This window comes from Lynx canadensis, chromosome C2, assembly GCF_007474595.2.
Source record: "Lynx canadensis isolate LIC74 chromosome C2, mLynCan4.pri.v2, whole genome shotgun sequence".
NCBI lineage: Eukaryota > Metazoa > Chordata > Mammalia > Carnivora > Felidae > Lynx > Lynx canadensis.
Genome location: NC_044311.2, coordinates 73,356,263 through 73,371,451, shown reverse-complemented (window position 1 = coordinate 73,371,451; position 15,189 = coordinate 73,356,263).

The following is a 15,189-nucleotide window of genomic DNA, read 5'->3' as shown; positions in this document are numbered from 1 at the left end:
CCAAGACTTTCTCAATTGGACATTTTCTATATATTCTACACACACACACACACACACACACACGTATTTAATGGCATATATATTTACATATATATTTAATGGCAAAGGAACCTAGTAACATGTCAACATTTTAAAACACTTGGCTCTGAAAATATTCTGACGGTGTTAATTTCATCTAAAAGCCAAATGCTTTCTTTGTCTCCTTTCTTATTATGTAGAATAGATAGATGGATAGGTATATAGATAGATGATAGATAGGTAGATAGATAGATAGATAGATAGATAGATAGATGATAGATAGATAATTATGACACTGTTCCTTGGAGTTAAACCAAGTTTAGCTTGGTTTAATTTATTACACAAGTATTGCTACTTGGTAAGATTGGCCTGACATTTGGACTATCAGAATCTGTACTCTGCACCATTATCCTTTTTCCTCCTTATATAGCTGGGAAACCTACAACCTCCATCATGTTAAAAAAGCTTCTTATTGGCAGATCTTTTGCCCTGCGTATTTTCATTACTTCGGGCCCACTCACTCCAAATAGGCTATCCATTCAACATATGATAGTTACTTGAAACCCTGAAAAACCAATTAGAGAAGAATCAAGCTTTTTTCTTCCCTTTTCTTGCCCAGAGTATAATATATAATATAAATGCATAATTAGTGGGATTTATATTTTGATATATATTGAAAACATTTCAGCATTTCTAAGACATTCATACTCTAGTGTTCTTTCTTCCAAATTATTCATCAGTGTTGTCTACAAAATCAAAAATAGCATTTGGACCTGATCAATTCTGTCAACAAATGAATTATGTAACATTTAAAAATTCTGACTCCATAATTCTCATTATAATGCAGGGAATTGAGTACATATTCCAATATTTTTATTATCCATATCCTAAGATTTTTTTTATAAATCCTCAACTTATAAACTCTTGTCTATGAGAATAGAGATATGCTATGGGGCACTTAGCTTGGGTTACTCTCTCATGGCAAGGGTCAAATTTATAGAAGGCACTTACTTCATAATCATTGATTTATTTGTGTCTCAAGACAGTCCTAGGAGATAATTACAAATTATTCTATCCCATTAAGACACACTAAATATGTGAATGTTATAAAATACTAGTATAACCAATCAGGATATAATTGTACTCTCCATACTTAAAGTCCATGCAGACATTTCTAGATCTAGCATAGTATGTTAGATATTTCCTATTCACGAGTCAAACATAAAAGTAAGAGATTTTTAGGCAAAAAAAGAAAAAGTGATAATAAACCTTCCAACCTCATTTTCTAATACCAATGTAAGTGTTATTTCAACAGCTTTAATATAAACTTTCTAATACTATTAAGTGCTGGTGTCCTTCAGTCTAGTTTAGCTTCAATCAATGGCTCCCAGAGGCCATACTTGTGAGGATACTGTTTTGCAAATAGCTTAGCTGACACTGACTTGGATGACAATTTTCATTTTCTGTGATATAGTTTCTCTTTTTTGAACAACGATTTCATGTAGTCTAGAAGGCATACATGTGAGTCACAAAACATGAAAACATCTTACAAGCAGACATTCACAAAACAGGAACTGTAGAAAGTGGACCTATATATATTTTTTTTCTTTAATTTTCTCTCTTCTTTTTCTCTCCCCTACCCCGCTCTGTCACCTAGTAAATCACTCTATTACAAAGGACATCAGCATGAGTATCTTCAGCTATGAAGAGTAATTATGGTAACTACCCACCTCATCCACACTTACACCCACACCCCACAACTTTTGAAAACATGAGAAGACAGATTTTATTCCAGACTCTGCCATTTTGTTGTTGTGTGACTTTGGATAAATCTCTTACTTGAATCTTCTGAGCCTCAGTATTTTCATCTGTAAAACAAAGCTAATGGTAATATTTCTTCCACCTACTTTATAGAATTGTTAGGGAGGAATTAAAAAATATATATATATGAAAACTTGTTTTGAAAGTGTAACTATACAAATATTATAATACAGACACATAGTGAGGCAATAGTTACCTGAAGTTTTGGAACTCAGAATAACATGTAGGTAGTATTATATTTAAGAGAAATTACTTTAGATTTCATAAAATATTTTATGAATAAAAGTCCAACTATACATGATTTCACTCCATCATATGTGTGTGTGTGTGTGTGTGTGTGTGTGTGTGTGTTGGTATCTATATTGACTTACTTAATCACTATTTATTGGTTGATTAACTAACTTTATTTGATTCTGTAAAATACTTGTAGTTTTCAATGAGATAAATTAGAAAACTTTGATAGAAATGTATCCAGAATCTGCTGAGTCATTATTATGAAATTCTTTATTAGGCTCAACATAAAATTACACCAATAGTATGTGATTCTCTGGAAAGAAGTTTCATTAACTGTGCTCTCAGTTTTCCTATATTCCCTCAGAATATTAATTTGAGTACTGATAAAATTTATTAATGATCAGCTTTTAACAAGGATACTGAGTATACTAACATGCCCATATAAATGGTACAGAATTTTCTTATTCATCCTAGTGCTGTGTTTGAGATTTAAAAGTAGATTCTTCCATGTTAATATTACTGGCCACTTCAACCCAGCTTGCTTATCAGGAGTAACGGTAGTATTAACTTAAATGACAACCAAAATGCCTCATCCAGTTTGACTTCTCTGCTTGACATCTATGACTTCAGCTGACCCTACACTCAGACAATGGCAATACCTTTATCTATTATTAGCAATTTTCCTTCCATAACAGACCACTTAATCACCAATTTGATACTCAGAACACTTCTACCCAGCTGCAGGAAGAAAGCGCTTTGGAACAACCAGAGGCAAAGGCATCAGTTGCTGCTTTCAACCAACACAGGAAATTTCTGATAACTTCAGGTATTGGACCCATTTTATCCTAGCTAAGTACATGTTTGTGTGCATATGCTACGTGTTGGCTCCTGAAGTGCACGCTGCAAGATATACCTCTAGGACTTTCTGTCGGAGAAGCACTTCCATAATCCCCTCAGAGCAAAGTGCAAAATTTGACACATGGGTCAATTAGTAGCCACAAATCACTCTGCACTTAACAGGTAACGTCTAATGGCAACTATCTTTAAAAATCCGCAGATGACTTTTTGTTGAGCTGACAACCATGTTGCATTTATTAGAGGCAGTCTTCATTTCTTTATTAAAACTAATATTTACTCCATGAAAATGTAACCCATCATTTACCCTTTATTCCTGTGAGCTCAAAAAACAAAAACAAATCCTAGGAAATAATAAAAATACTTGTCATTACAAGCTTTAACTGAAAGATAAATCTATCTGACCATTTTTCCAGCTTTTGCTTATGTGCCACTATACTCAATATTTTTCTTTCAAGAATCAATGATCCAGTTGAATCTTGATTTTAACTTACGGCCATCCATTAGAGAAAGTTAAGAGCCTGAAAAGGGTCAGCCTTTTTTGTCTCTATTAGTCTAGGTAGCTTTGTCTCTAATGGAATCCTTTCGATAATTATTTCATACTTCTGGCAAATCTTGATGGACTCCATTCACCTCAATGCTACCTCTGCAGATCACTCAAAAGCTTCTATTAGGACATCTTAGAGAAATCTCCTTTTTGCTTTATACTCAAATAAAGGAAGTAAAAAACTAAACTTCAAGAGAGGCCACGCTTTTCAATGTAATCACAATACTCTCCAGTCCGAACAACAGGCATCAGCTATTCCTTCTCTTTTGAAAGCATTTTGACCAGGTGGAAGGATTTTAAACATATACACAGTACACACATCTCGATCCCACTTAAAACATCAGAAAATATTTTCATACTTATTTGCATATGTTTTTTTCACTCTTAAAGTTTAGGGAATACGAGTTTTATCTCTTTCAGTGACAGTGTTTTTCAACAGGGAAAAAGAAATATCTAATCAATAACTCTAATAATGTACTACAGTTAACTGCTAAAATTGAACCCCAAAAAATCAAATTACAATCTGGGACACTTATTTTTTTTCTGAAATGTGTCATGCACCCATACACTTCACCTAAAAAACATACTTTTTCTTAAAGAAATACTTTTATTTTGCTTAGTTACAAACATCAACTTTAATTCCCTAAGCAGAAAACAGCTGGATGACAGGTGAAAGCTGGTTGAGGATTAAGAATTTGCTGTGAGCTTTACACAAAACAGCTAATAGTCACTTGAAGAATCAAGTGCCGAACGTATTAGAAGATTCCAACTGCCACTTCTTTACTTAACCTAGTCTAAATGAAACTCTATGAGCCTGCTGAGAGCAGGGTGGGCTCTCATAAGCCCCAGAAGACCTGTTCACCACAGACAGAGGGAGGAAGGGCCTGTCTTTTGGTGTCTAGTCATGGAAGGGGGAAAAGGAACCAGCCAATACATATCCAGTACCTTTCCCCCAACACCTTTCACAAAGGACTTAAGGTGGCTCCCAACATAAATATAATGTGAGAGATAAGACACTTACCAGAGAAAGGTAAGGCACAGGGAAAATAAAGTTTGAACAATAAGACCAAGGGTGAGATGCACACACAGAAATGCATAACCCTTTTCATGAGAGTACCAAGGCTGCCGCTGCTCCAGTCCACAAGCAAAGGAGGAAGCATGATCAGGTACAAGATTGACAATATCCATAAAGTTAAAGGGAAAAGGGGGGAATCCCTCCACAAAGTGCCTGCTTTATGACAAATACTTTTATATGAGCAAATGTTATTATTTTCATTTTACGGAAAAGTAAACAGAGGTTCTGAGTAGTTAAATGATTTTCGCTCAAGGTGGTATGGCTGATAAGAGTCAGAGCAAGGATTTAAACTCACTTCTGACATCAAAACTCATGCTCATTTCATTTCAAGAGGAGGGCGGGGGACAAGGAATCCTCAAAGCTGTTTTTCAGAATTGCACACCTTCTTAATGAGAAAAACTAGAGATGATATTTTTCTGAGTTCTTAGGAAATTCAGTGAATGTATCTGTAAATCAATATAAAATATAGAATATTTCAAATGAATAAGGTTTGACTAATCTTCTATACATCATATTTAAGTTGTATTGTGTTATTTTGTTTCCCTTTTTTCATTTCCATCATTTACCCATAATAAAAGAGTTTCATAATTCTCTTTTGTAATGCCTACATACCAATGAAATGAGTATCTATATCCTATAGTATAAACACGAGGTTTGGCTATTCTTCAGGATATGGAAAAGGGAATATTCTGGAACTACTTGAAAACAATGTTAATATTCTATTTACTTAAGTCACATAATCATAAGTCTAGTTTTTTCTGAAGGTTTTTTTGTTTGTTTCAAGTTTTTATTTATTTCTTTATTTATTTACTTGCTTACTTACTTACTTATTTATTATTTTGAAAGACAGAGAGAACAGGGAAGGGGCAGAGGGAGATGGAGAGAGAGAATCCCAACCACCAGGTTCTACACTCAGAGCAGAGCCTGAGGCGGGGCTCAGTCTCACAACCATGAGACCATAACCAAATCAAGAGTCCATGAGATCATGGCCAAAATGAAGAGACACTTAATCAACTGAGCCACTCAGGTACCCCTCAAGTTTTTATTTAAATTCTAGTTAGTTAACATACAGAGTATCTTATTATTCTATTTACATATCTTTACCACTTTTAAAAGTGTACAATAAGTGAAATTTCTTTAAACTTCATAATGCATTTATAAATTTACTATATATTATATGTTGAAGATGAAATTAAATACTTCCGCTATTTAACAAATTTTCCCTAATATTTAAGTAACTTTTGTAATTCTGTTACATTAAAACTTTATATATGATGAATCTTTTCTTACATATTCTAATAATATATGATGAATTTTTTCTTACATGTTCCAATAATATTTGTAATCTTAATATAATTCTTTTACTTCCAAATCTAAACTAAAATTTTAATTCATTTAATCCATTATATTTTAAGATAGAAACACAAGCTAATTTATTGAACACACTCAAGTAGTAAATAAATTTTAATATTTCAAATTAAATTATATGAAATTAATTATATGAAAGTTAACTATAAAATATATATAGTTGATTCCCAAATTTATAGGAAAACACTAACATTATAGATTAAATTTTTGTTACATTAAAGTTATCTCTATACTGAATAAAATTTAAATCTAAATCCTGGCTAAATTTAATTGTAGTCAAGACTAAATCTAAATTTAAAGATACTTTTCCCCTAGCACACAATGATATCATCCTAGATAACTTTGGTATTTCCTCCTAAACTTTTATAATAATCAGCTGTTATAATTAGGACTTGAAATTTCAAGTTGTAGTTATCAATTTTAAATTACATATATGTGGTTGTATAGTTTAAAATTTATATATTTTGTTTTGCAGACTTTTAATATTTTGAAATAATTATAAACTACAAGAAGGTGCAAAAATAGTACAGAGTCTAGCATATCCTTCACCCAGCTTCCCCAATGGTTACACTTTATGTAAATGTAATATAGTATCAAAAGCCGGAACCTGACACTTATATAATAGCAACTATACCTGTGTATGTATACATCCATGCAATTTGATTCCATGTACAGATTTACATAATATATATACAAAACTATTTCATTACATAAAACTACTTGTGGAATCCTTTATTGTCTGTCCTTCCATCACCATCCTCCTTGTCCCTGTCCCTGGGCAACTACTAATGTATTGTCTATATAATTCTGCCATTATGAGAATTATATAAAGTTGATTCTTGTTTTCATGGTAGTTATGTTCTGTAAAGTCACTACAAACAATTAGCAAATACTGAATCATTTCTTCTAGAGGAAATTCAGGGGTAAGTTCTTGAAAGCCTGCAGTAACATTTTCATCAACCATCAATACACAATCTTGTATAAAAGGAATTATACACTATGTAACTGTTTGAGATGTGATTTTTCTCATTTAGTATAATGTCCTTGAAATCCATCCAAATTATCACATGTAGCAAAATAGTTCTTTTCTTTTTAGTTTTTATTTTAAAATAAGTGTAGATTCATAGGGCATTACAAAAGTAGAACACAGAGGTACCTGTGTACCTTTCACTCAGTTCTCCCCAATGGTAAAATCTTAGATAACTGAAGTACAGTATCAAAACCAGGAAACTCATATTGGTACAATCCACAGACTTCATTCAATTTCACCAGTTTCACATGTACTCATATGCATGCATGAGTTTGTATCTGTGTGTAGTTCTATGTAATTATAGCACACATGTAGGGGCACCTGGTTGGCTCAGTCGGTTGAGCATCCGACTTCAGCTCAGGTCATGATCTCACAACCCGTGAGTTCGAGCCCCACATGAGGACAGCTCAGAGCGTGGAGCCTGTTTCAGATTCTGTGTCTCCCTTTCTCTGCCCCTTCCCAGCTCATGCTCTGTCTCTGTCTCTCAGAAATGAATAAACGTTAAAAAAAAATTTTTTTAAATCGTAGCACACATGTAGATTCATAGAATCAACACCACAATCAAGATCCAGAACTACTCCATCACCACCCAGATCCCTGCATTACCCCTTTACAGTCACACCCCCCCCCCTTTCCTTCTTCCACCCATCTCTAACCCCTGGCCGCCATTAATCTCTTCTCCATCTCTATAATTTTGTTATTGTGCAAATGTATATAAATGGAATCATGCATGTGTAACCTTTTGAGATTGACTTTTCTCATTCAACAGAATTCCCATGAGATTCATCCAAATTGTTACACACATCAATAGTTTATCCCTTTATATTGCTGAGTAGTATTCCCATATGAATGTACCACAGTTAATCATTCATCCACTGAAGGATATTCGGGCCGTTGCCAGTTTTTACTATTACAAATAAAGCTGCTATGAACAATTATGTATAGGTTTTTGTGTGGACATAAGTTTTCATTTCTCGGTAGTAAATGCCCAAAAATGTGAGTGCTGGTTTGTACACTAAATGCATATTTAGGTTTTGTTTTATTTGTTATTGTTGTTAGAAATTCCAAACTAATTTTCAGAATGACTGTACCGTTTTAAATTCCAGCCAGCAATGAGTGCTCCAGTTTCTTCAAGTCCTCACCAGCATTTGGTATTATCATCAGTTTTTACTTATCCATTCTGATAGATGCGAAGTAACATCTCATTGTGGTTTTAATTTGCATTTCCTTAATGGCTAATGATGTTGAACATCTTTTCATATGTTTATTTGCCATTTATATATCCTCTTTGATGAAATGTTTATTCATGTCTTTTGCCCATTTTCCAACTGGATTTTTGTTTTTTTATTCTTTGTTTCCTGCTGAGCTTTGAGAATTCTTCATTCTCAAGGACTAAATATAGGTCCTTGTTAGATATGTAGTTTGCAAATACTTTCTCCCAGCTTATAGGTTGTCTTTTCATTCCCTTGTAGGGCCTTTTGTGCAAAAGTGTTTAATTTTGACAGTCTACATTATCATTGTCAATTTTTTTTTCTTTTATGGACCATTCTTACAGTTTCATATATAAGAACTCTTTGCCTATCCCTAGGTCCCAAAGATTTTATCCTATGTTTTCTTCTACATATTTTCTAGTTTTACATTTGACATTTAAATCTACCATCCATTATTAAATACTTTATGAAGCATAAGGTTTATGTCAAGATTTATCTATTTTATTTTATTTTTGCCTGGATATATTCAGTTACCCCAGCATCATTTGTTAAAAAGACTACTCTTCCTCCATTGAATAGCTTTTGCACATTTGTCAAAAGTCAGTTGGACATATTTATATGGGTCTATTTCTGGGTTCTCTATTCTTTCGTACATGTTTTGTTCAATTAAAAATATATTGTGAACCTATTTCCACAAACATTTTCAATACCATTTTACCTATGGAATGCCACTAGTTTGATGCAGTATGATTTATTTAATCACTATCAATTTGGACATTTAAGTTATTTTGAATTTTTGCTATCATAAACCACCCTGCAGTGAACATCCTCGTAGCATAATCGTTGCATGTATTCACAGTAATTTCTTGGGATTTCTAGAAGTAAGGTGTCATATCAAAGGGTATGTACATTTTTAGAAAATGAATTCTTTTGGACAGTGGCTTCAGCTCAAACTATTTTTTACACGTATGTCTAAAAATATATGTATGCATGTAAAATAAACTTAGGTATAAAGGGAGAACAGGTGAGTGGAGTGGGATAGCAATGAAGCTATTTACTGGTCTTCATGCAACATTCATTGCTTTTCACGTGTGTTGAAAATCAATGAATGAATAAGATTTCTCAGAGCAATCTGCTCGAGGGTGAAGGGGGACTTCTCCTACCACCTTCCCTAATGGACTATTATGCAATTGCTTAAATGCCAGATACTTTGTAGAGAGAACTGGATAAATATGCTTTGGGAAGTCAAGTTTGACAGTAGATTGAGTAGCATTCATTACCTATGGTCAATATTTTTACTCAGAGAACATTTAACTAGCCTAGTACAGGGCACATGTCCCATATTAATACAAGATATTTCTGTGAGAGAGTCACAGAATTGGACAAGAAAGGGGGAGAGAAAGATGAATCTTGGCTCTGCACATGTAGAAGTCTCTTGAAAATGTAGTATCTGTGAGGGGCCTGAGTATGGCTCAGGATGACGGAATATGGAAAATGTCATTCTAGAGAGAGATAAAAGCATGGCCCATGAAAGTGAGCGTGCAGCTGGGGCACTCTGTGAGTGTGCATGTTTTGGGGCAGATGGTTGAAAATAGTTTTGAAAAGGCAGGCTTGAGGCAGGATCTAGGAGGAAACTGGGATCTCAAGTAGAGGCAGGTGCATTATAATCAAATAGGGAAGCTTTTGAAGTTTTGAAATGGGAACAGGTGATCAGAGCTACCAGATAATTCTGGCTATAGAATTTGAACAGCCTGGAGTGGGAGAAATATCATAACAGCAAGTCAGCCGAGGAAGCTCCTACTAAGTCTAGGAAGAAGAAATGCAGCTCTAAACACTGACAGAGGCAGTTGGGGAAGATTAAGGCTTGTGAACCTTTACTTCTAGATTCACTTCTAGATGAAACCAGGGAGTTTGGGGGCAAAATATTTGCCTGGAGGGAAGATGCAGGTGCATCCGTATTTGGATCACATATTTTAGTTCAACCACGATTTAGAGAAGTGGTAGAAAGAAGAAGCTGGAATCCATGGTAGTTAAGAGCAAAGACTCTACAGCCATAATTCCTGGGTTGCAGTCCCAGAACCTGCACTTACTAGCTGTATAGCTCCTGTTAAGTGACTTAACCTCTCTGTGCCTCAGTTTCCTCAGTTGTAAAATGGGAATGATAACAGTATGCATTTCATTGTGCTGCTGTGGGGGCTAAACAAATTAATGCATGCCAAGTGCTTCAAAGAGTGCATGGTACTTTTTTTGTTGTTTTTCATTATTTTTGAGCTGCTTCAAGAAATGAAGTTTGTCTGACAAGTTCCTCTTGTCCAGGATTAAAAAACAGAGGAAGAGGAAATACCACTCACCAGTGTTTATCCCATCCTAAGATGCACTGGCCTCACCTGATGATCATTTTTAAATGCACATTCTGAGTCAGTAGGCCTGGGTTGGAGCCTGAGATTCTGCATTTCTAGCAAGATCTCAGCTGATGTGCAAGAACCTATGTGCATCATGTATTTCTTTCTTTCTTACTTCCAGGCTCATCTTAAATTTTGGATATTAAGAGTAATCCACCTCATATTGTCAAAATAACACTGTTTCCAGAAAAACTTTCTTTTATACAATAATAATCATAAAATGAATCCCACCATATATCCCAAGTGTTTTACATTCCTTATCTCAAAACTTTGTAACAAACCTTGTAAAGATACGGTGCTATGAATCTCATTTTACTGATAAGGAAACATAGAGAAGTTAAGTAACATGCTCAAGGTCATACAGCTCATAGCAGCAGAACTACGATTCCAACCCGGGAGATGTCTGACACCCAAACCTGGGTTCTTCTCAGAGTTAGGCTATTTCCTAGGGGATCTGCCTTACATGGAGACTCCAGAGGACAGGAAAGAAAGTGAAGTTGGAGAGGAAACGTGTGTGCCCTGCCTGTATCAAGCCGTGAAGTTACTCAGATCTTCATGACAGATATTTTACAGAGATCTTGGGTAGAATCTTGTAAATTCTGAGTTTCCAGGATTTATAACTAGCTCCCCTCTCCTCAATCTACAGAGTCCTATTTAGCTGGATCTTGGTTATTCTTTGAAACACAATCTTTTTTGGTAAGGTATTTCCCAAGAGCTTTAGCTCATTTATCAGGACACTGTAAAAAAAAAAAAAAAAAAAACAAAAACAAAAACAAACAAACAAAATATGAGGGAATTTTTATTACTAATTGAGAGATACTAAGATTATAAATCCGGAAGGTGGTAAGATGACAAGTCTAAAATGTACATCCATTTCTATTTTATCTGCTAGATCCATGAAAAACAATGCATTTCCTTAGATATCAGCTTGAGGAACAATTAGTTCACATGCATGCACTATTGTGTGGAGGGATGATAAGGCATAGGGAATCCTTCCCTCTTGGGCCAAGGCTCAAGTAGTTTTTTTTTTTTTTAATTTTTTTTTAACGTTTATTTATTTTTGAGACAGAGAGAGACACAGCATGAACGGGGCAGGGTCAGAGAGAGAGGGAGACACAGAATCTGAAACAGGCTCCAGGCTCTGAGCTGTCAGCACAGAGCCCGAGGCGGGGCTCGAACTCACGGACCGCGAGATCATGACCTGAGCCAAAGTCGGCCGCTTAGCCGACTGAGCCACCCAGGCGCCCCTCAAGTAGTTTCTAAGGAGATGAGATATACACTCAGACATGGTCAGATATCGGGGATCAAATAGGCAGTACACAAGCCAGTTTGTCTCTGATGCTCCACCCCTGGCAGCTGATAGCTTGGGTGGGATCCTAAAGATGTATTATCATAACCCTATCACAGCCCTAACCAAGTTGCATTTACCAATTGTTTATTTCCAGGTCTGTTTTTCCTAAAACAACTTTCTAAATTCTAGTTTTCACATGTTCCCTTAATGATTCTCCTGATGTCTATAAATGCTAGATATCTACCTCACAGTTTTTTTGTTTTTTTGTTTTTGCTATATCTTTGTATTGCCTATGTTATAATTTAAATGTTTCCCATTAACTTTACGCGCTTCTTTTTTAGTCAAATATATTTATTTTTTAGAAACCTCTGGAAATAAAAAAGAAGAAAAAACCTTTGTATCACTTCTATGCTTTAAAAAAACCAGGATCATTTAGGTAGCAAATGTAGTTAGACAATAAATGTAAAACTAAATAAGTAATAGTTGAAATTAAAAAAGAATCCATGCATCATCTAAAGTCATTGCATTTATCCTCTGGGTCACTTATTACTTAGAGAAGAGTTGCCCTGAGGGAAATGACCCAAAGGCAAACCCGCATGTTTATTTCTCTGTTTTCAATATTTTTCTAACACCCTATTCTTCACTTAATGATGAATTAGTGAAGGCATAAATATGTACAGTGTTAATGTGGTAGACAGTGTTTTGGGCTGGAGCAGTCAGGGATGATTTTTACGGCAGATGTAACATTCGGGCCATATTCTTTGATTTTTGAGAAGCAACTGGATGTGGCACAAAAATGTATAAGAACATTCCAAATGTCCCCTGCCTAGGTACAGAGGTGGGAAAATTTATAAGTCCAGAGAAATAAATGTATCAGTTTTACAGCGGCGGATCTAATAGATCTTAATGGGCCACATTTCCCAGGGACAGCAGTCTCTCCTGACAGAGCAGTAACTAATGGTGGGAATTCCCAGCCCAGGGGAAAGATTTGTGGGGATCATATTCTTAGGTGGGGATTTGAGAAAGGATTTCAGCACCCCAGAATCACATTACTTGAGAGCTGCCACAGAAAGGAGCTTCTTGTGGCAGCTGTCAAATGAAAAGGGCATAAACCAGTGAACTGAACACTTACGAAGACATTAATATGTATTCTGAAATTCTAATGTACAGTGTATTCCAGGATGTTGTCAGGAATGCAATTCCTGATCAAATCCAAACATCTATGTTAAACATCAGAACACACTCTTCCTACTAGGAGAAAAACAATTTAAAACCTGTGAGACTGTCTCCAGTTACATTTAACTGATCATTTGTTCCCATTTGGCCAACCTGCTGCTTAGGTTATGACTCCCTAGAAGGTTTACGATCATGAAATGGGCGACAAATAGGCTTAACAATTTTTTTGTTTGTTTTAGCTGTGGGCACGTATTCTTGCAAGGCATTCACATAAAAACAAAGCAGCAATCCTTCTAATACCCTTGGGTATCCCTTGAATGAAGCAACTTTCCACCCTGCTGCAGACTCACTACATGAACTTAGGGTTTTTGCTTGCATAGTCCTTGATATAAACAGTTAGACAAGGTCTCGTGTGCCTTCCGTACAGTGTGGAACAGCCAATAAGATCTGTTATTATAATGCTGCATAATAATGGTGGGGGTAGGAGTAGGCATTTGTTTTAAGTAAGAATTTCTCGAAAAATTTCACAGGGCACAATTAAAAGAAAAAATGAAATGTTACCAGGAAAAAACTGAACCAGACCAATGTATTTAATGAAGACATAGGAGCTATTAACTAAAAAGAGACTGCAAAGAAGCCTTCCCATGCTGCAAGGGGGCAGGAGAGTATGACAGTGAGTCTGGGTTGCCTCTGATTCCGTGATAACGTCCCCTTCTGCACACATGACTGCAGAAGGAGCTCGGGTACCCAAAGAGTCAAGTGTTTGCAGATGCATCAGAATTAGCCACCATTTAAGAAACCCACCATCTTTCAGAATGAATTCCCTACGTGTCACAATAAGTTCAATTGAAAAGAAAAGAAAGAGATTTTCTGGTACTTCTTTGCTATACACATCTTCCCACCTGTATGTTGGATGTTTCAAACTACCAAATGCTGAGGGAATTTATCCAGGCATGTTATTAATGCCAGCCCACCACCGCATGAACACAAATAGGCACGATTTGGAGCACTTCAAAATTGACTGCCTAATTTAAAATTGCTTGAGTGCAGTTAATCAATATTTATTTGCTTTTTCTAAGAGATGAAGAAAGTATATTATAGTGCTGATTTCATCATTTGTATGTTAAGAAAGAGTACAAAGGCAGTGTAGTGGTTCCAACGATAGGCTTTGGAGGCAGAAATATCTGGATTATAAATACTTGTGAATTGTAACCTCAGACGACTTACCTAATATCTAAACCACAGTTTCCTCAACTATAAAATGGTGATAAGACTAGTTGCTGATCCACAGAGTACACTGTTAGGATATGTAAAGTAGTACAGTCCAGACACATGGAAGAAGCTGAGTGAGTACTGTTACTGCATTACTTTCGTAAAACTTCTCTTCTTCAATCTTTTTCTCTCCTTTAGTGTGGGGTAGAGGTTGTGATACCAGGTGAAGCAAGCCAGAGCGGTGAACTCTAAAGTCTAATAAGAGACTGTTAAAAACTGAGAACAAACTGAGGGTTGATGGGGGGTGGGAGGGAGGGGAGGGTGGGTGATGGGTATTGAGGAGGGCACCTTTTGGGATGAGCACTGGGTGTTGTATGGAAATCAATTTGTCAATAAATTTCATATATATAAAAAAAAAATAAAGTCTAATGGGACCAAGCAAATAAAATAAGCAAGAAGTAGGAGTCAGAGTTTTTAAAAATTTGAACATGAATGATAAATGACAATTGACTATTATCCATGTCAGTGACTGCTACTTTGGCACATAGGACAGTGTCTGCCCTGTCCAAAGGGCATGTAAGTATAAGACCACTGTTGCTGAGTTTTCCAGAAAAACCTGGATTCTTTTAAAATATGACATTCCCAATTTTAAACGTTGGCAAAGAATTCAATATGAATTTCTTTATTTCTTTATTTCTATTGGAGGGCCAATATGGGAAGGGTACAAAATAGATGCCTGGATTGAATTTAGCCCAGAGGGCACCAGTTGGTAATCTTTGGATTAAGGGATGCTAAAACAAAATGAACTCAAGATATCTCTGAAAACTTACTCTAAAATGTGCTTAAAGCTTGGTAGCAAAGGAGTAAGTTGGCTTGCTTTTCTTCCTCACTCCGTCTGGCCTTCTATCACTATTTATCCCCTTCTTTTTATCCTACCATCCATCCATTC